We start from the raw sequence: 20,615 nt of genomic DNA, 5'->3' as shown, positions 1-20,615 counted from the left end.
CACAACTTGTGAAAATTCATCCTGAGGGGAGCATGAATATTTTTGCTAAAGTTTGTGGCAATCAGTAGTTTTCGAGATATTTCAGTCAAAACCACAAACATCAACCGCACAGTGGCTCGATAGGAGAAGTCGGAGGATTACTAAAATAAGTAGGATGCGTCATCGGGGAACCACGAATGTCTGTAGGAAATTCGGTGCTAATCACACACTAGATTTGTGAACTAATCATTTGTTTTGGGGGAACGAGTCTTAAAGAGGAACATGTTAACTTGACTCACAGGCAGAAGTGAATCACAAACCCATAAGTGGCAGGTCGCCTTCGTTTTGATCTGCATGTAGACGTGATTCGAATTTATTATTTATTTATCTAATTTATAAGAATTTATTAAAAAAGAATGCATGAGTTGATTGCCTTCATGGCAAAACCTGGCAACTTTAAAGAACTGGTACAGTATATAAGTCAGGAAAAGTAAGAACTTGGATCTGCTGCTGGTCAAATGACAACCTAAATCATTAGGGTTCATCCTCTGGGGACCATGATAGTTTGTACAAAGTTTCATCTCAACTCATCCAGCAGTTGTTCAGAGATTTCAGTCAGCTGGTAAGACGACATGGGATTGTTTTATTCAGTCATGCTCGCGTCACCCCATAAACTTCAATCACAGTCACAGTGACTGGATGAAAAACACTTCAGTGAGTAGTCACCAGTGATTTAACCCTTCTGAAAGTCCCTCAAAAGTTAATATAGCATGAACAATAGAATTGTTTCATAAGCGCTTGAGGCAAAGCTGGTGCAGCACATCTCTTTCTTTCTTTTTTTTCCCCCCTTACGCGCTCCAACCTCTGTGGGGTAAAGGTGCAACCTTACATAAACTGTGATTCACCGTTCTGTCACCAGGTATCTAAAGTGATCTCCCTCAGGCGGCTGCTTTGTGTAGACAGGGGCAGCAGGGAGGCTTTAAAGGAGTGTATACACATGTGTGTGGCGCGCTGAAACACATGGCCTCGGGAAGGCGGGGAAGTCAGACCTGACCTGGCCCTCATAAGAATAACACAATGCAGTTGGTTGTGCTGCGGGGCAAACTGATATGACTCTATATATGAATGTTTCAGTTAGAGCTGTCACCTTTGGGGCATTTTTTTTTCCTGTTTTTACTGCTCTAACAGAAAAAGCTTGTTTCCAGCATGTTACAGTAAGCGAGAGTGTTTAAACACAAATCACCCGCAGACAGGCCGCCCGCCCCTTTATCTGCACATAACAAGTCGCCTGAGAACGCTTCCAGACTAATTACTAATTTTGGAATCGTCGAGTTGCTTCAAAGACCAGTGCCATATTGTTTGTACTCCCAGAAGTCCTCTGAGTGCACCGCATCGTACCACGGACCTAATGAGATGCTGACATGTTTTCGTCCTCATTTATAATTCTGGAATAATTTTGATGTCCTGATTTATGTGAAACATTTTCTTTTTTATGTTTTGCCTGAGCGGTAAATAAACTCATTCGAAAAGACATGTCAGGTTGTTTTTTTTATTTTTTAAATTTTTTGTGTGAGCTGCTTGCAAAATTTCACAGTGAAAAAAAAAATGCAACACAGAGTTTTGTCCTGAGTTATTTTAATCCTCGTAATGGTTCAGAGATGAAGAGCGGACATTTTTCTTCTTTTTTTTTGCACCAGGCGTGATGACATTTTCTCTCAAACCCAGACTGGTGAGAAAACTCTTCGCAGCTGATTATATTAAAGCCCAAATATGCATCCCAGAATGCAACGCTAACATATCCAGTTTAAACCACAAAACAGGCTCTGTGTTCGCCACCTCCACCCCCACCCCCGCCCCGTAACCTCCAACCAGCTGAAGTGAAAGCCTCGTCCCCCTGGGATGGCTGGTAAATACAGACAAGTGTGTGTGTATAAGAATTTGTGTGTGTGTTCAGGGAGAAAGAGAAAAAAAAACCCGTAGGGGAGAGGAGGGGTGAGGAGAGGAGGAGGGGTGAGGAGAGGAGGAGGGGTGAGGAGAGGAGGAGGGGTGGGGGGTGTAGTGAGGGCTTTGCTTGGCTCAGCACTTTTTCGCACACAGCCCCTGACAAAGGGCCTCTCTGTTCTCCCGGCCAGTCACTCAGGGAGACGCCCTCATGATAGCCCGGTGCCTATCTCAAGGGTCATGCCTCGACTTCAGCTGCAGAGGAGAAGCTCCAGTCCCCGGCTCCTTTTTGTTTACTTCTGCCTTCTCTGCCCGGGAGCGCCGGAGATTAACCCCTAAGTGTCCGACCACAACGCCGGCAAACAAGGGAGAGACTCCAGAGTTTGTGCTACATACGTTTATGTTTCCTTACATGTGGCAGCTTCTGTAATGTCTTATGTCTAATCTGAAGTTCTATCAGCTTGTTGCGGGGACCAGCTTCACCACAACCTTGTGCAATAACATTAAAGTGCCCCAGTTGTTTGACATCTCCTCATCTGTTCGGAGCTGTTAACAGAGATTCAAACACATAGTTGTTCAATGAAGTGCAAGGTGTTGTACCTTCATCCTACTCAAGAAATAAGCATTTTTCATGTTAGGTGCTGATGATGAGTTCAGGAGTCTCACAGCCTGAAACAAAAGAAGCTGCTCTGTCGTTTGATGGCAGCGGATACTGCTGGATTTCTTTCCAGATGGCAGCAGGGTGAACAGACCGTAGCTGGGGTGCCCTCTTTCACTATAAATGTATCAAGACTTTTTGCAGAATGGTGCCTTTTTTATTTTTTGCACCAGTCCTTTAAACATCCCGAGTCCATCACTGTCCATTGGGTGCCAACATTGTCCTGGGCGGTTTTAATCACCTGCTGCAGACTGTGGACGAAGTGAGGAGGAAAATGAGCTTACACAGTATCATCCTGGTTTATGAATCCCTAAACCAGTCCCCTGAGATGTATCAGTGAGTGATGACATTTCAATTATCACCCTCTTAAAGCAGCTTTGACGTACTGCTTTGCTGTCAGAACAGGGAACAGGTCAGAGAAAGTGCATCCTCCTGCGTCTGCAGCCTCTCCTTTTAATGCAAGAAATCATCTCCACGTTTTTTGTCAACAGACAGTGGTGCACTCAGATTTTATTGATGCGTACACACCAGGAGATGCACTCGACTTCGGCGCTACAGCGCGCAAAGAAGATGAAAACACGAGTTCAGCAAGTGTATAAAAACAAAGCAGAACCAGAACAGAGGTAAGCTACACGGGGGGGCGGGGGAATAATAATATGGCATTATAAAATTCAGTAGGTGTGGTTCCATCCTCTGAGGAAATGAACTTCCCGTCCACAGAGAATAGGTCCTGCCGCTCTGAAAGGGCGCACATGTCAGGTGTAGCACTTGTTGGGTCAAAACACGTTGGTGCAGCTGCAGCTGAGGAGCTGCTCTGGGGAATAGCACGACTTCCTTCATAGATGAGCCTTTGCTCCGTGCACCGTGTTACAATAACTGACTCGCGGCCGAACACCTACCTGTGTTTTGGAGGTGACTGCTTATTCGCATGTGGATAAAACACTGTGACCAGTACGGTAAGAAAAGCTGGAAAGTGGCGACTCCGTAGCAGAAATCTCATGTGTGGCGTGACATGTTTCACCTTGTCTCACCATAATTACATAAAAAATGTGTTTGTGTGTCCTTTGTGTAAATAAAGCTCGTAAAGTTCACAGTGAGGACAAAACAGATCCAAAAAACCAAACACCACAGTTGTAGCTCTGAGGTATGTGGGCTCTGAGCGGAGAACTGCTGCTACACCAAGTTCAAGCTAGCCAGTGAGGTAGCCACAGCTAGCCTCAGCTAAAGATACGTTAACATTTTAAAACTTGAGCTCTGTTTGCCTTTGAAAACTATACCTGTTAAATTGAACTGAAGAAAAAAAACAGCTTGTGCTAATTTCGCTAAAAAGGTAGCATAGCTAACAAACCTAGCTTAGCAGAGTTCTCGCAATCTTAGCCTTTGAGTATAGGCATATACACCATATTTTCATTTTTATTTATAGATTTTATTTTGTAAAATGGCTGTAAATTGCAATGGGAGGTAAACAGAGAGACACACAGTAAAGCCGTATCAGCATGTCCTTCAACACTTTCCTTCCATGTCGAGCACCAAAGAAAAGGCCAATAAAATACACGTTCTTCAGGGACGCGCACACACCATGGTGTGTGCTTGCTGACAGTGGATTTGTGTTCTCTCCTCAGCCTCAAAACCAAAACCTGCAGAGCCACAAATGAGGCCAGATCACTGCATCAGGGTAAAGTCAATCAATAATCGGCTGTGAGTCACAGTCTCTCAGACAGCTGACTTTCCAGTTTGGTGACTGCGCTCCTGGGTCACCTGGCTCCTCTCAGGCTGAGCCACGCTGCCTTCGCCTCGCCACCGCAGCCCCTCGTATACACGCACCGCAGCACCAAATAAGGGCGGGGAGCGGCCAATCCATCTTCGAGGGTAATAAAAGTTAAATGCAGCCCGTGAGTCGAGACATGCCTCCGGGGGGACTTCTCGGTGCAGTGGGCGTCCACTGTTGTCTCTGTCATCTCAGGGCCCGTATCAGGGGGGAATAACTACTGAGATGATAAGTGGGTATTTATGTGGTGGTGACTGCTGTCTAATTCAAGACAGATGAGAGGTAAAGAACTGCAGCAGTCTGACAGCTTCTTGAGGCTGAACAACCTCTTTCTCTCAGCCTCTCTGTAATAAAGATGTAGCCTAATGATGCGGAATACAATGATAACATATTTCATAAACTAAGTATCTATCCCAGACTTGGAGAAGATCTTCCAGAGGGCGAGCTCCAGTATATTACAGTTTTTGAACTTGAAACCTGAGCTGCTGACAGCTAGCTGGACAGCTAGCAGCGAGCTGGGCACTCAGAGGAGCCAAAACCGTTTTTCTGCACCAGGCTGTAAATCTGCTTTTGAAACTTGAGGTTTTTACATGGGGTTCTATGGGAACTGACTCGCTTTTGGACGTTTTTGGCACTTTGCGTTGGCTTCATTCAGCTGTTCAAATATGTTTCTGTCTAATATGTGAGACAACACTCTTCAGAAGGCTTCAGTCACACTAGCAGCCCTGCGAGGCACCGGAGCTTTGAGCTGATTAGCGTCAGCATGCTAACACACAGATTTCTTTTTATTGCAACAACGATGTTCACCTTGCTCAACATGGTAAATTAGCCTGTAAGCATGCTAGCATCTGGTATATAGCATTAAACGCCATAGTTATAACAATTCGTCTTGCTTTGATTGTCTTATTTTGATTGCTTGTAAAGCACCACCTCACTGGCAAGTAGGCCAACAGCAAAAACACCTATTGCTCCGTCTTCACGCAGCGCTCACTTTCTAAGATCGTTATTTCTCCACTGCAGTCATTTCTTGTGTCCAAACACAGGTGCCTCCTCGTCTGATCGAGAGCTTGCATCTGTTGTTTATGGGGAATCTCTGGCACGTTCCCTCCAGGACAGTTCTGTTTATGACAGCCTGCCTGTCAGACGAGGGTCAAAATCTGACGATGGTATTTGTTGACTCTACAAACAACCGCGTGTACCTCCAGAAACCTGAGTTGGTGGCAGTATCAGTTTGCACAGTCATATAATTACTTGGTGACACGAAACCGTGCGTGTCACAGTGTGTGATATGTAACTAATTGCGTAAGAGCAGCGGAGGAAAAAAAAACATCCAGCCTGCACCCTGCCATCATGTCACGGATGTGATGAATTAGCTTTTAAAAGGCAGAAAACAACTGTGTGTGTGTGTGTGTTTGTTCACAGGGATGAATTATATGCAGGTAGTGAAAACACCACATAGGTGTTGCAGCACTTTCAAGAGGTGCATTGTAGACGTACAAGATATTTATAGCAAGCATAACACTCGTGGAGAGGATGGAGGATGGGAACAAAGGCACTGACTAGTTGCGTTATAGCAGGGTAGAAAATGGTGATTCTCTTTGTTGTTCATGATTTTTATGGTAGCCCTCAACTCAAGGTACACGGCATTTGCACACAAAAAGCATAATTAAAGGTGACAGCACTTGTTATATAGGGTACAAGTAATGTAAAGACATGAGCATTGAGCTGGTCGAAGAGGTTGATGAAGAGCTGTTTCTCGTCATGGTGGAAACCATCTGGCCACTGAAAACACTCGTATCATTTAATCTGTGGCTCTGGAGGAGCTTTGTCAAGGCTTCGGAAAATAACTCTGACGATGTCATCGGGGTTATCTCAGCATGTGATTGGAGATGACACGTTTATAACAGGGAGTCTGCGAGAGAAAGGTTTTTGTAGCTGTCGAAATGTTTCGTGTTGGCTGAGCTGACTATAGCCAGTCAGGGGAGGACTAAAGTCAGGATATCTTGTCCAGTGTTGCTTTGATTTTTACTTTTAATACCTTAATACATTTGTAATGTCGGATCAACAGAAGGTCAAACTCTTACAGAAGATGGTCAGGAGAGAAAAGCCTTCACTGTCGTTCTTTGCTCTTCTTCCAATAAACATATCTCCAGTTCTGATTAGCCTGCTTCCATGGCGGCATCCACTCTAACCTCTCCGGGGGGGGCGGCGCCATTGTTCACAAGCTTCGCGGTCACGTTTCGCTGTCTTCAAATAAAAAACAAGCCCATTCTGCCGCCTCTATTTCCTCAATCAGTCTGACCACAACTTAATCGAGTAAATACAGCCAACGCTATTATAATTATTGCCACTGAGCTCACACCTCTAAAGCTTCAGCTATTATTATATTATTTTTTTCTTTTTACTTCCACTAGCTCTCCTGCGCACAGGATGTATTACCCATAATTGTTTCCCCAGTGACCTTCCCAGTGGGAAACACATGGACAGTCCACAGAGACACATCCGACGCGTGACCTGTCTTCTTTTACTGAAGACATAAAACAAAACAAAAAACCTGGAACCCTTTCTTTGAGATCGTCCTGCATCTGCCACCATGAATATCTTAATGGTTGTTGTGTGTGTGTTTTTTTTTTTCAAAATGGATTGGCTTCTTGATTGTTATTTCTCACTGTATAACTCCCTGCCACCGCCAACTGGAACAGCAGAGGTCTATTAGCACTGTAATATGATGTGAAGGGCAAACAACGACAGCAGCCATTATGTCTTCCCTTCAAACACAGATCCTTTTCCTCCCACTGTTTTCGTTTCAATTACTCAGCCCTGAGTATAATTTCCTCTGCGTGCCCTGAAAAACCCAAGGTCCCTGCATCAAGCGTGGCCTTAAGAAGTCCATTGTAAACTTAAAAGAAAATAGTTTCGGACTCTCTCCCCTCGTCTCGCGCGCTCAGCGGATATTAAAAGGTGACTTCAGGTCTCGTGGGAGCGCGTAAAAAAAAAAAAGAAGGCTGAAGGGGCTCAGGCCAAGTTATTGTGTTTTACCAGTGTTTATGTCGCATGGTGACTGAATGAACAAAGCAACGAGTGATGAACATAAATATACCAATTTCTTTTTCAAATTTCTATTCGTGCAACATTTTGGCAGCAGCCTCAGCAAAATAAATGAACAAATAGTATGATTATGAGTTTCAAAAGGGGGGTTGTTTTGCTTTTTGTGGTGTGTGGGCACGTACGGTTGTATCCGTTGTCGTCAATGCTCGAGACTCATTCTGAAACTCACAAGTTAGTCTATTAATTTACTTGGAACTGAGAGTCAGACGCAGAGTGTGAGAGAGTTTGAAAGTTCACACATACTGTCACTGCCGCTACACCTCGCCCCCCTCGAACATGAGCGACCGGTGGGTTTGCGCTTCTCCAGCAGTCGCCGCCCCGCTCTGCAGCTGGAGGGACCACGGGATCGAGGCATTGTTTTGTGTGTTAACACAGTCTATCCCGCTGAGGTAAAAATAGTTCCCAGCTCCATTCTCTCGCGGCAGAGCCAGCGACGGCTCGGGCCAAAAACAATATTTGGACATGGCAGCAGATGTCCCCAAACAGGCCCACGAGGACGGGCCTGCGAGGGGAACTTTTGGCATCGGTCGACTCCAGGGAGAGGGGAGAATGAGCTGGAAACAATGTGGTTTATGAGGACACTTGAGGGGAGGAGGGGAATAAGCGCGAGCTTGTATCTCAACTCAAGACACTCAATGGGAGGCTCAGATTTATAGATGATGAAGAGCCTGCCTCTTTAAATAAATGTGTGGTTCACGGAGTTCGCCAACTTGTTCCCAGCTGTGTGTGTCTGCACTCAGTCAGGGGAGTTTTACTTTGATTTGGGAGCTGAGGAAGAGGCCTTCTTTTGCTTTTGCTTTTGTAATCACCTTGGTATCATGTGGGTTAATCTCTGTGCATTGAAACAGAGAAACAAAACACTAGTACTACATATTTACTTCATGCTGCTCATTTATTCGCCTTCTTACGAACTGCATTTGCAGCGGTGTGTCTCTACCAGGAGATGGTTGGATACTGCAGCCTCACATCCAAAACAGAGCCAAGAAAGTCTCCCACATGACCTGACATGTAAATCGTTCTCAGACATATGGAAAGCATCATAGATTAGACACACATTCTGTCCCAGAGATACTGACCACTATTATAAGTGGGTCTGCTTCATGTGATGATATTATCTTCTTTCCTTATAAAGATTTATGTTGTTCTTTATAAGGATATTCACATGAAATAAGCGGTCATGCTGTGTCTAATGCTAACCCAGTCCCGAGCAGAGCAGGACTCAAGAGTTGAGTTCTGCATCCTGAGTCTTGCTTATGGTTGAAAGATCATGGTCAGAGTGTGTGTTTTTTTTTGTTTTTTTTTACCAGAACCACAATCTTTTCCCGACTATAACCGAGTGCTGCAACCATCAAACATAACCACAAGCGGATCTTTGTTCGTGCTTGTAGTCGCTACATGTTTTTGCATGAATGGATGTTGCAGGGAACGGTCTGCGGCTCATGATTACCGGATTCCGGCGTTGATCTTGGTCAGTTTTCAATTTGCCACTGATAAAAGTCTAACCTTGGAAAATTTGGAGTGCGGGTAGGAAGGCAAACAATCCGGCCTGATCTGATAAGATATGTGTTATCAACAGAGAGCCGTTTTACATCCACTTACTTTTAATAGAAGAGAAACAGAGCGGTAAGTTAATGTTTTCCTTGTGTTGACGTGATTTATTGGTGTTGTATATGATGTTCTTTGACATGAGACAGTATAACAAAATGTTAAAGGGTGCTGCAGTTGTACTAATAACAGTGCTGTAAGCCTGTCCGAGGCCATTTTTTGATTTTTACTCCCCCACAAACTGGCAGCTGCCAAGACTCTTGACACGTGATCTCAAACGGTGTTATGATATTGGCTGTTCGCCGGTCGTTAGAAGCTGCAACCAACTGTTACAATTCATATACAGATGTAAACAAAAACAATCATGTTGGACCCAACAAACATTCTAGATTCCCAATCATAGAGATTCCTTAATTCTGCAGCTTTTTCCAAACTCTTTTGTAGGTATCTTATTTTTTTTTGGTGAAACACACACACGCTTGGCTTTATCACAAAACCAACCAGTACTAATCAAGTATTTAGTGCCAACATATAAACTGTTTTGGTTTCACATTCAGCTACTGTAGATAAGAGAAAGTGATACCCAGGGAAAGCCAAAATGGGCTTCAGCCCGTGCAGTCAGATCCGTCTTTATGTGCAGCTCCATCCACCATTTGTCACGTCTTTTTTCTCATGACTGCAGGAAGCACTTCAACACCCCTCAAGAGCGGCAATGCTGATTTTCCATCTCAATCAGCAGTATCAGCGAGAGAGAGAAACCTACACCACCTCCAGAGACCGTCAGACAATGGCCCTCACATCAGCTTTCACTCCCCCTCCTCAGCCGGGCTAACACACTGTGACCTGGATCTGGCACTCTGACATGGAGTCGATTCAAATCGACATGCTAAGAGACACGAGTGCTACATGATCCTGTTTCATCCTGGCAAGCTCGTAATGCCTCCAATGCCACGGCCAAAATGCGGAGACAACAGGGACTATTGGGCTTCTTCCCGTCGGAGCGTTTAAAGACGTGTTGCTATTTAGTGCCTGTTCCTTTTCACGCACAGCGTTGGGGGCTTTTGTCAATCAAAGAAATAAACAATGCAACGCCGCCATTTTCGTTTCACTAATCTGCTTATTCAACATGCTAATCACACATGGACGGATGTTCCAGAAGCTCTGTTACAGTCTGAGAAGCCTTTGTTCGAACAGATGCAAAAAAAAAAACAAAAAACAGCTGAGTGTACCTTCTGGCCCCGACTGAGCCAGCTCTGTCACATGTTTGCCTGACGTGATCGAGCGCTAATAGAGTTGTTTTTCAGTCATCAACACATCTAACCAGCTGAACCAGTTATACACGAGGGTATATTTGAGGTTATAATTTTCAGCCCAATATTGCATAACACCGTGTAATGATTTCGTTAAGCGAGACTCTGACAAGTGCAACAATGCAGGGCCAGCATAGGTGGGCTCGCCCCACGGTAGTTACGTTTAATTACAAGGATTAAAAAAAAAAAAACGACAACAGGAGCTGAATCACAATGTCGTCTTGTTCCACAGCTGTGTCCTGCGGTGCCATCGGGAGAAAAGGGAGAAAGCGAGCAGAAGGGAAGGAAAAAGGCGTCGGAGCAGCCCTCATTGTCACCGTGCCTGGTTATTGTTCACACTCCTCCTCATGCAAACCCCTCCGCCTCGGGCTTTTTTATCATATCGTGGCACGCGAGCAACAGCTGAGAGGTCCTTTCTCTATCTGAGGAAAAGGCCACTTGGCTGCCGGTGAGAGAAGGTGAGGAAGGAAACGGTGACAGAGTGGTCATGCGTTGGACTTCCCTAGATAAAGTTAGCTGCGTTTATGGATATTTAAGGAGAGACCAGAGCTGTAATATGCCATTTAAATTGTGGAAGCTGATACAAGACTGTGACATGCTGTAGTGCTATTAAAAAAAAAAAGATTACATTCTAATGTCACAAAGCATATTTAGCCTTCAAATGACCTGGATGGTAGTATGATGTTGAAAGAGTTATATAAAATAAAACACCAAAGGTGGGAGAAGACTTTACAGTTATTGCCCAGAATATATGAGCTTCCGTTCTATTGGCATGATGCTGAAACCAAATGTATGTTGTGACATCAGCCATGTGTTGTGTTACCATTCTGGTTGTCGTCATTTTGTTTGTTATCAAGCCACAAGTGACCATACAAGATGGGATGAGAGGGTGGACCAGGGAAGATACACTATATTACCAAAAGTATTCGCTCACCCATTCAAATGATCAGAATCAGGTGTTCTAATCACTTGGCCTGGCCCCAGGTGTATAAATTCAAGCACTCAGGCATGCAGACTGTGAAACAAGACATTTGTGAAAGAATGGGCCGCTCTCAGGAGCTCAGTGAATTCCAGCGTGGAACTGTCATAGGATGCCACTTGTGCAACAAATCCAGTCGTGAAATTTCCTCGCTCCTAAATATTCCACAGTCAACTGTCAGCTCTATTATAACAAAATGGAAGCGTTTGGGAACAACAGCAACTCAGCCACGAAGTGGTAGGCCACGTAAAGTGACGGAGAGGGGTCAGCGGATGCTGAAGCGCATAGTGCAAAGAGGTCGCCGACTTTCTGCACAGTCAATTGCTAGAGAGCTACAAACTTCATGTGACCTTCAGATTAGCCCAAGTACAGTACGCAGAGAGCTTCATGGAATGGGTTTCCATGGCCGAGCAGCTGCAGCCAAGCCACACATCACCAAGTGCAATGCAAGGCGTCGGATGCAATGGTGTAAAGCACGCCGTCACTGGCCTCTAGAGCAGTGGAGACGCGTTCTCTGGAGTGATGAATCACGCTTTTCCATCTGGCAATCTGATGGACGAGTCTGGGTTTGGAGGTTGCCAGGAGAACGGTACATTTCAGATTGCATTGTGCCAACTGTGAAATTTGGTGGAGGAGGAATTATGGTATGGGGTTGTTTTTCAGGAGCTGGGCTTGGCCCCTTAGTTCCAGTGAAAGGAACATTGAATGCTTCAGGATACCAAAACATTTTGGACAATTCCATGCTCCCAACCTTGTGGGAACAGTTTGGAGCGGGCCCCTTCCTCTTCCAACATGACTGTGCACCAGTGCACAAAGCAAGGTCCATAAAGACGTGGATGACAGAGTCTGGTGTGGATGAACTTGACTGGCCTGCACAGAGTCCTGACCTGAACCCGATAGAACACCTTTGGGATGAATTAGAGCGGAGACTGAGAGCCAGGCCTTCTCGACCAACATCAGTGTGTGACCTCACCAATGCGCTTTTGGAAGAATGGTCAAAAATTCCTATAAGCACTCTCCTCAACCTTGTGGACAGTCTTCCCAGAAGAGTTGAAGCTGTAATAGCTGCAAAAGGTGGACCGACATCATATTGAATTCTATGAGTTAGGAATGGGATGGCACTTCAGTTCATAGAATGAGTAAAGGCAGGTGAGCGAATACTTTTGGTAATATAGTGTATCTTGATTGGCTCTGACTGAGAACTGGAGGACACACCGCGGTAGACTTGACACTTGCCATCGAGCCCATAAACTCATTAGGAAACTGTTTACTGAGGTAATAAATCAAGTGAGAAGCATGGCTATTTTCTCATAAGCTTATATGCACACTTATTTTTCTATAAACAAATGGAGTTGCCCCCTGCTGGCCATTACACAGAATGCAGATTTAAGGCAGCATCACATTGGCTTCACTTTTAAGACCTGGAAGCTCCAGCCATAGTTTATACAGCCAATAAGTTGGACTAATTCTGTTCCTGTCTTGGCCAGTTGATGTCAACGGTTGAGAGATAAAAACAGATTTACGGGTCTTATTGTTTGCCTGTGAAGATCATTAAGATTCAACACCGTCAAGCAGGTTGAGTGACCATAAAACAAGATCACGAGTCGACAGCAGTGCTAGCAGCTCTGCGAGGCAGTGCCACAAGGCTAAGCGCTAACGTTAGCACGTTAACGGGCAACAAAGGACGACACGGCTGTGTTTAGCAGATACGGTGTTTCCCATGTTCCCCATCTTATTTTAGTCAAAGGTCAAGTAACCACTGTTCCCACAGTGCTGCTGCTGTTGTGGTTGTTTTGTGGCCCTCATGCGTGACAGATGCTTTAGTGACATTTGACTCGTAAAGCTTTTGAAGACTATGAGGTTATGCAAAGTGTGAACATTTCTTTTTTTTTTTTCACTTATCACACCCACAGAACAATAAGCTGTGGGGAATTTCTTGGGGAACGTGAAGAGCTTCAAAGGTTCATAATATTCTATCCAGTAGATGTCAAGACATTTTAACCCCCAAAACCAAAAAACTGTCAACCTGGTGGTGCTGCTCCCAATCAGCAGTCCATCTAATAACTGTAAAGATAGTCTGAGTCTCAGTCTGAATAGCTGGACTCACTGACAGACCAACATTTTCCATTGTAGAGCCTCGCCTAAACCGCTAATGGTGCGCTGTGAGTGACAATTATATTTTAACCCTGCTGATCAGGTGTCAGCGCTGAGCCACAAATGAACTAACTCTCATGAAATTAACTCACCTCCATCTGTCTCTGCTGCTCTTCGTCTCTCCATCCACCATATCATCCAAATGTAGTAAATTGCAGTAATTAGTAGCAAGGCAACCGTTGTTTAATGCATGCCCATTTCTTACGTTCGCACGCATTTGTTATCTCCTGGTTTCTGGGCTGACTCGCACCATCACAGGCCAGCGCTACCCAACCTTTTTGACTTCTAAAAGCATACAAAGTCAACTCGCGGCCCTGCATGAAAGGTTTTACATTTCTCTAAGGTATGAGCACTTCAGCTGAGCGCAGATTTGAAACCCTCTCAGGTAGTTTAATTTTAATCATTTTAGAGGGCCTGAAGAGGTAAAACCATCCAGTATTTCACAAGATGTGTGCTCATTTCTGACTCTTTAAAAATCAGCGCATATTTGTATGAATAATTCTGATGAGGCGTCTAGTTTCAGCTCAAGTTCGTACTTTTTAAAGTTTTTTTTTTTTACCGTTCTCTTTAATATTTGATGTGACTTTTGGTAACAACCTGCCAAGTCAAATGTATGTTTCTGACAACACTGGAAGATTAGCAAAGTTCATTCAACTAAGGCTGACTTTCAATTGGTCCGCGACTAAAAGACTGCTCCATGTGAGACTTTTCTGAAAGAGGCCACATTGTTGGAAATACATCCTCATAATGATACCAGGTAAGAGCCATTCACTATAAGTTAGCAGACGAATTCAGAATGGTCCAGCCGCTGGCCCTGATTCTGCCGATCGTACGAGCACATCACGAGCTCTGGTTTGTTTCAGAGGAGACAAAGTCGTTTGGCCCGAGGAAACAACATCTGGATTTTTACTCTTAATGGCTTTTTTCGTAATGGTAAAAGCACCAAGTGTGATGGACTGTGTCTCCCCGAAGACCTAAATCTCAGTCCAGCGGACATCAGCCGTGTCATGTTACAGAAGATTTTAAAATAGAGTGAAAGTGTGCAGTCCCATTCATCAAATGCTTTTTTTGGGGGGAACAGTGTTGTCACTTTTTCAGCTTGTGTTCCTCCCTTTGTTTTTAAGATGTGAACATCTCACCCATTCTGCAAAAACACCAAGAAGAAACACTTGTGGGTTTACCCATATAACCACGGGGCTTCTCTAAGTGGTTAGTGTGTCTCTGAGAGGGTTGAAAGGCCACCATTTGCAACTCATGTCTCATTATTTACACTGCTGTTGTTTTAGTCTGCGATTATACTGTAGTTTAACAGCCAAACTGAGACCCACGGGAAAAGTGGCAGAAAGAAAAGTGCAGAAACCACCAATTGATTTCAATATATTTCTGTGTGTCTTTGAAGAATAGTGGTTCACTGCTAAAAATGTGCCCTACATAACAAAGTTCTTAAGCTCTGTGTAATGAGTCATGCAGATTCATTTCTGGTTACACCAATATTCATTAGAAGCAGAGCGTCTCCGGAGGCAAGAGTTAAAATATTATTGCTTTGAATTTGGCTGGGCGAGGAGAGAGAACAGGCATTCTTTAGAGCTCATTTGTAATGTTAAAGTGATGAAACCCACAGGAGAGTTTTAACTTCTTTCAGCTCACTGTTTTGGTTTCTTTGGCCCACTTTTTTACATGATGTTTCCCTCTCACCACTCTGGTCAAAAAAAGCTCTGACAGTGACACGTTGCACTCTGTCCCAGCACCAAACAGCGGTCTGACTAGCTGGTGCACGTATCAGCACTCGGAGAACTTATCAGCTACAGTGCCGGACCTTTTCCCTCAGGAGCTGGTGGAGACCAAACACAGAGCCAAAATTAAATGTAATGTTCCGCATCAAGTGGACGTGTAAACGGGCATCAGTTAGCTGACATGCTGTCCATAACAGCTTTATAATGTGATAATGTGTCGGTGTTGTGTTTTACAGCTTGCTGGACTGTTCACAAGTGGTTAAAAAAAATATGTAGACCATTAGCCTGGTCTAATGAAAAAGGTCTGGTATCGCTCGAAAGATGACTTTTTTGAACTGATGTTTCAGTCTTGTCGTGCTCAGCGAAACTGAAACTGATGTCTGCACCAATATGACCAAAACACACAACAAGCAAGAGATTTGAAGTGTCTTTGAGTATTCAGAAAATTGCTACATAGGTCTGATGCATTATTAGATTATAGGAAATATCAAAATTGGTGAAATGGGAATTGTCACCTCTTTTGGGTACTACTAGGGCTGAGCAACATACTGATCATTACTGTAATATAAGACTGTACATCTTCTTAGCTTTTGGATCTATTGTGGCATAAATGTTGCCTGTTACATTACAGTAAAGTGATTTTCATTTTCTGAACTGAACAATAGTAGTCTACTTGCTCTTACACTTTCCTTTACCCATTTAGTCATTACATCCTACATTACTCGTCATTATTTATCAAAAAAAAAAACTCAGTTGTAAGAACCATTCGCGAATATTCTAAATTACAGATGAATCCACTCATATAAAGTCTAGCATCTATTGGCCTTGTTCTGTACCATGAGCAGATAAGTGCTAACAAACAAGCTGCCTGTATCAATTCTGTGTACGTGTCATGACTTATGAGATACAGTCTTGTTTAACACTGAGGATGTGTCACCATAATTTGCGTGAGTCGCTGTTCCCATCAGACACTTTCCCACAGCTTGACAGACACGGCAACCTCGTGTCAGACACCGACTGCCGCTGTCGATAATCTTGTGGTTTGAGCCTTTAAAGGGACAAATAAAGATATGGTTGAAATGAAGCCACATGCAGTGCACATGCTGCTGCACATGTTGTTCTGGGCTTTTTCACACATGGAGAGAGATAACAAACAACACAGGCATTAGTTTCACAACCCGGTCTGAGTCTCCTCTTTACAGTTGGTGCTTTGTCTTTCATTTCTTTGAAATGATTTCCTTGCTCAGCATTTAATCTAACAGGAGCTCAGTGTTGCATACAAAGCAAGCGATGTGAAAAAGTGTGATATGAAATTCAGATGATGAGATGTTTGTTCAAGATCTATTCTTTGTTTAACAGCTAGGGCTTAATTAATATAAATAAAAGACTGTCCAAGTGTTGACTGCAGCTGGCTCTAGCAGGGACATCTATCTGTAGAGACTGAATCATCTCACTAACCACTGGATGATAAACCATGAAATCTTGGAGGATGAAGGATGAATCCTTATGACTTTGGGGATCCCCAAACCTTTCCTTCAGTGCCACCAGCAGGCTAACGTTTGTGATTTAGAGGGAAATGACTCCAAAGCTGTTGGAGCTCTGGCAATACCACCACTCTTCATCTAGCACCGTCATCAGGTCAAGTTTCAATCTGTCCAGTACTTCGGTTTGTCTTGCTGTTAGTTGTTTTTTTTTTACTACATCTAGCTCAGCTGTAGACTCTTGTTTCCTATATTTCTCACATGAAACCATTTTTCTGGAGAAAAAAAAAATGACTTGTGGTTTCGTAAACAAAACACACCGAGATGCATTTGCAAAGCAGATATTGGACAATATACTGAAACCTATTTCATAGACTGTAAAAGTAACTGATCGGGCTTTTGGGTCTGGAAAGTGAAAACTTAAACTCTGAATTTTCTTTTTGTGACCAGCAGGGGTCGACTCGCTGGTTACAAAACTGGTTTGTACGTAAGCTTATGAAAAAAATTACCCCACTTCTCACTTGAATTATTACCTCATTAAACAGTTTGCTAATGTGTCTATGGTCTCAATCGTTACCTGCCCCATTAGGAAATCCTCCCTCATTCATATATGGTCATTTCTGGCTCAGACAACTGCAATGCCAAACTCAAGGATGTCAGATGAGTAGCCCACATACCAATGGTTGATGTCCCGGTGGGTTTTAAGATTTTGCCCAAATGCTGTCGCATCACAAGTGATCAAAACTCCACCGGCTGGCTCTTAACTTATGTTAAATCCCCAGAGCCGTTGGTTGTGAAACGTTTGAGACTTCCACACCTTTACTGTTCTATGCAACACTTGTTCCATTTCAAACTTCTAAGAGGTTCCCAGGGTCACAAACAGTCTTGTCAGGAATAATGGAACATCCTCCTCGTAATGTTATACCATTTTAATAAGCCCCATGAGACCCTCTGGCAGCTGACCAACACGGAGCTCCTCGTACGAATGATTTAAATTCAAATCTCAAATACGTGAGTGTGAGCAGGCCTTATCAACAACTTGCCCCCGACCATCACGACTTTGAGTGATGGGGAGCTTGTCCATATTGGCGCGGGCTTAATTTTCGTGTGGAGAACATTAAAACTCCTGAGTTGCTCAGCGGTGCACACAGAAACAGCCTTTGGCTCCGCAGACACTTACAAAAGGCCAAAAGGGGAGCTGAGCAGAGCACACGCAAACACGAGTAATGACATCCAGCTGCTGGCGCACCAACACACACACACACACACACCAAACTCCCTCACACACTCACGCGCACACACACACACACTGCCGGTGAAACAACACAATCCAGTAGCCTGTCAATTCAAGAAATAACCCTGTGATAGCTCCAGAGATTAAAAACAAGGCAGCTTCTTCTGTCTGACGATAGGTGATGTTTTGCTTCGCCCCATATACAACATGTTGTGCGACAGGAAACAGTCAGATCCGACATGTGCATTTTTCAAACCTCTTGTTTCCCACACTCACACACAAACTGCGTGCAGCAAAGGATATCTGCAAATGCAAATGCCACAGCCTTCCTCGTCTGGTTGAAAGATGTGGCCAACGAGGTTTATGCGTTTACAGCACCGTGTCGGGGCCCGCCTTGTGGTTGTTAATGATCACACACGTCTCTCGAGGTAAAAGTGAAGCCATTGTGTGAAAATATCCCTTTGACAGGAGTAAACGTCATCATAAAGTAGCAGAAAATGGAAATACTCCAAGTGAGGCACCTTGAAATATTCCTTAAGAAGAGTACACACACACACACACACATATGAGAGACATTAGGCCATTGCTTTAGTGACTCAGGTTTTCGTTCTGTTTACACACAGTGGTTTAGAAAGAGGTGGAGCGCTAAAAAAGTCATATGTGAGCAGATTTTATTGTGAGGAAGCAGCAGGCAGTGCGATCATGTGCGTGTGTGCGTGCTTTTGTTTGCCTTCATAAGACGACCACAAACAGGAGCAAGGGTTTTCTTTTCTTGATAAGAGACCTCACTTAACCAGTTTCTTAACGGGACTCGGACAGTCACGCACAGGGGACTTTCCAGTCTCTTATCTAACACTTGTTGAGGTGACATCACTGTCCATGGAGACTGCCCTAACACAGAGATGTTTATAGCACAGCATGACTTCTGAAGAGGCTCGCCGCTTGTTTTGAGCTATCCGTAGCCTTAAAGGTTGTGATGTGACAGATGGAATGTGGCAATGCTCCTTCATATATCCACTACCGGTAACATGCTTATTATTTTCAAAAGGGTAGATCAGCAACAGATACATCTTATGATGTTATTGTCCCATTTTTGTCCACTTTTATTTTGTATAACAACAATAAAAATCATAATTTTGTCAAAACTTGCCAGTGAATCTGAGAGTAAACACAGAAAATAGTCCCCCTGGAAACTGGAGGGAAACTGCATAACATATTGAATCCACTTCTTGGAATATTTATGCCCTCATGCTGATTTAATTATATTAGTGTGTGGCTGTGGGTGGCTTTCAGTGTAGCGTGTGTGCGTGCTAGAGAAATAATAGCAAACCAAGAAACCCCAGGAACAGCCCTGGGACGTGAGACAATTTTAGCTTGGTGCCACAGTCGGAACAGCAGGTCCTTGTACGACATAATTACAAAAAATGTGTCATTAAGACAGTTACATGGTTTGAGCCATTAGGTCAAATTAATTGGAAAATAACATAATCTTGATAGTTTTTCAAATATGAAGATAACCATGCTTAGTTATCCTTCACCTTTAGAAAGTCTTTTATGTAAGGAATTCATAGTGTTGCACTCATGAAAGGGTTAGGGTTAAGAATGAAAAAAAAGAGAGGAGAGGTTTGAATTTACCCAAATATTTTGGAGCCTAAACCCAACCAAGTAGTTCTGGAGCCTAAACCTAGCCAAGTAGCTTCATAGCATGAATGCTGATGGTTTGACAATGTTAATAATAGTCCAGGAGTCAAGATATGTGAACCGGTCATCAGAATGTTTAATTTTGAAAGTTTGACCAGTTGCACATCACGTATTTTTACTCACATTATCATGGAGCCCTTGACATCCAGAAACAATCGGCCATATTTGATGAGTTGGGAGCGAGAACACATTGGTAGTAAACTGCTCCAAGTGCCATTTAGTTCAGCTAAAGCTCAACAGCTACAGTGACTTCTATGTACCACTTTCTCCTCAGACAGGTGTTAAAGATTATTATGAATGTTCGCTCAAGTGCTGCAGACAGGACTCTTTCCCAGCAGTCTTCTGCTGAATGCAGAGAGAAGGCCTTGGAGAGGTCGGCAGTTTATCAGAGGACACATCATCTTCTTGGGTATACATCCGCTCTAAGTGCCAGCAACAAGGCCAAAGCCATCATGTATCATTATTAGATTGTTCTTGCTCTGCTCTCTTGAAGTATTTAATGTGTTTACAGTCACAAACCTCAGCATGTACACGACTGGGTTGTTTAGATAACATAATCTCCTCTGGCTGTTCAGTGAACAAAATATGGGAATCTGATGGGTTTCAGCTGTCAAATTCTGCAAAGCTATAGCACTGAATGTATAAACAACACCCTTATAATAACCCAACTGTGTTCGTGATCACATTTAAATGGCACTTAAAGTCTGATTCAGCGGCTCAAATACACGGGTCGTGGCAGGTTATAATTTCGGCATAAGCTGAGGGAAAACACTTTGGGGTTTCAAGGGGGGTACCAGCTGTGTCTCCCTATCCAGCCCAGAGTCTCAGCTGGGAATTTCTCTCTTTTGCCAAGCTGACAGGAAAACATAGAGTCACGGTAACCCGAGATCAGAGATGGAGGGAGTGCGATGGAGGGAACGTAGAAAAATAAATCCCTTCAATGCTGCCAGTGTGTGTTAAAGAGTGATGGACGGATTAGTGCAGGGCGGGGTGCCGGAGCATCCCTAACCCGCCCCCCACCCTC

At 43.8% G+C, this 20,615-nt stretch overlaps 1 long non-coding RNA gene across 1 annotated transcript; it reads left to right on the top strand.

The window, feature by feature from the left end:
* Positions 1-8,946: 8,946 nt before the first annotated feature.
* LOC119012649 lies at positions 8,947-10,096 on the top strand. Its single transcript, XR_005072550.1, has 2 exons — positions 8,947-9,077; positions 9,682-10,096. It is a non-coding gene; the product is annotated as an uncharacterized LOC119012649 (long non-coding RNA).
* Positions 10,097-20,615: the final 10,519 nt, after the last annotated feature.

The sequence above is a fragment of the Acanthopagrus latus genome, chromosome 22, assembly GCF_904848185.1.
Source record: "Acanthopagrus latus isolate v.2019 chromosome 22, fAcaLat1.1, whole genome shotgun sequence".
NCBI classification, from domain to species: Eukaryota; Metazoa; Chordata; class Actinopteri; order Spariformes; family Sparidae; genus Acanthopagrus; species Acanthopagrus latus.
This window is presented reverse-complemented; position numbering and strand designations above follow the sequence as displayed.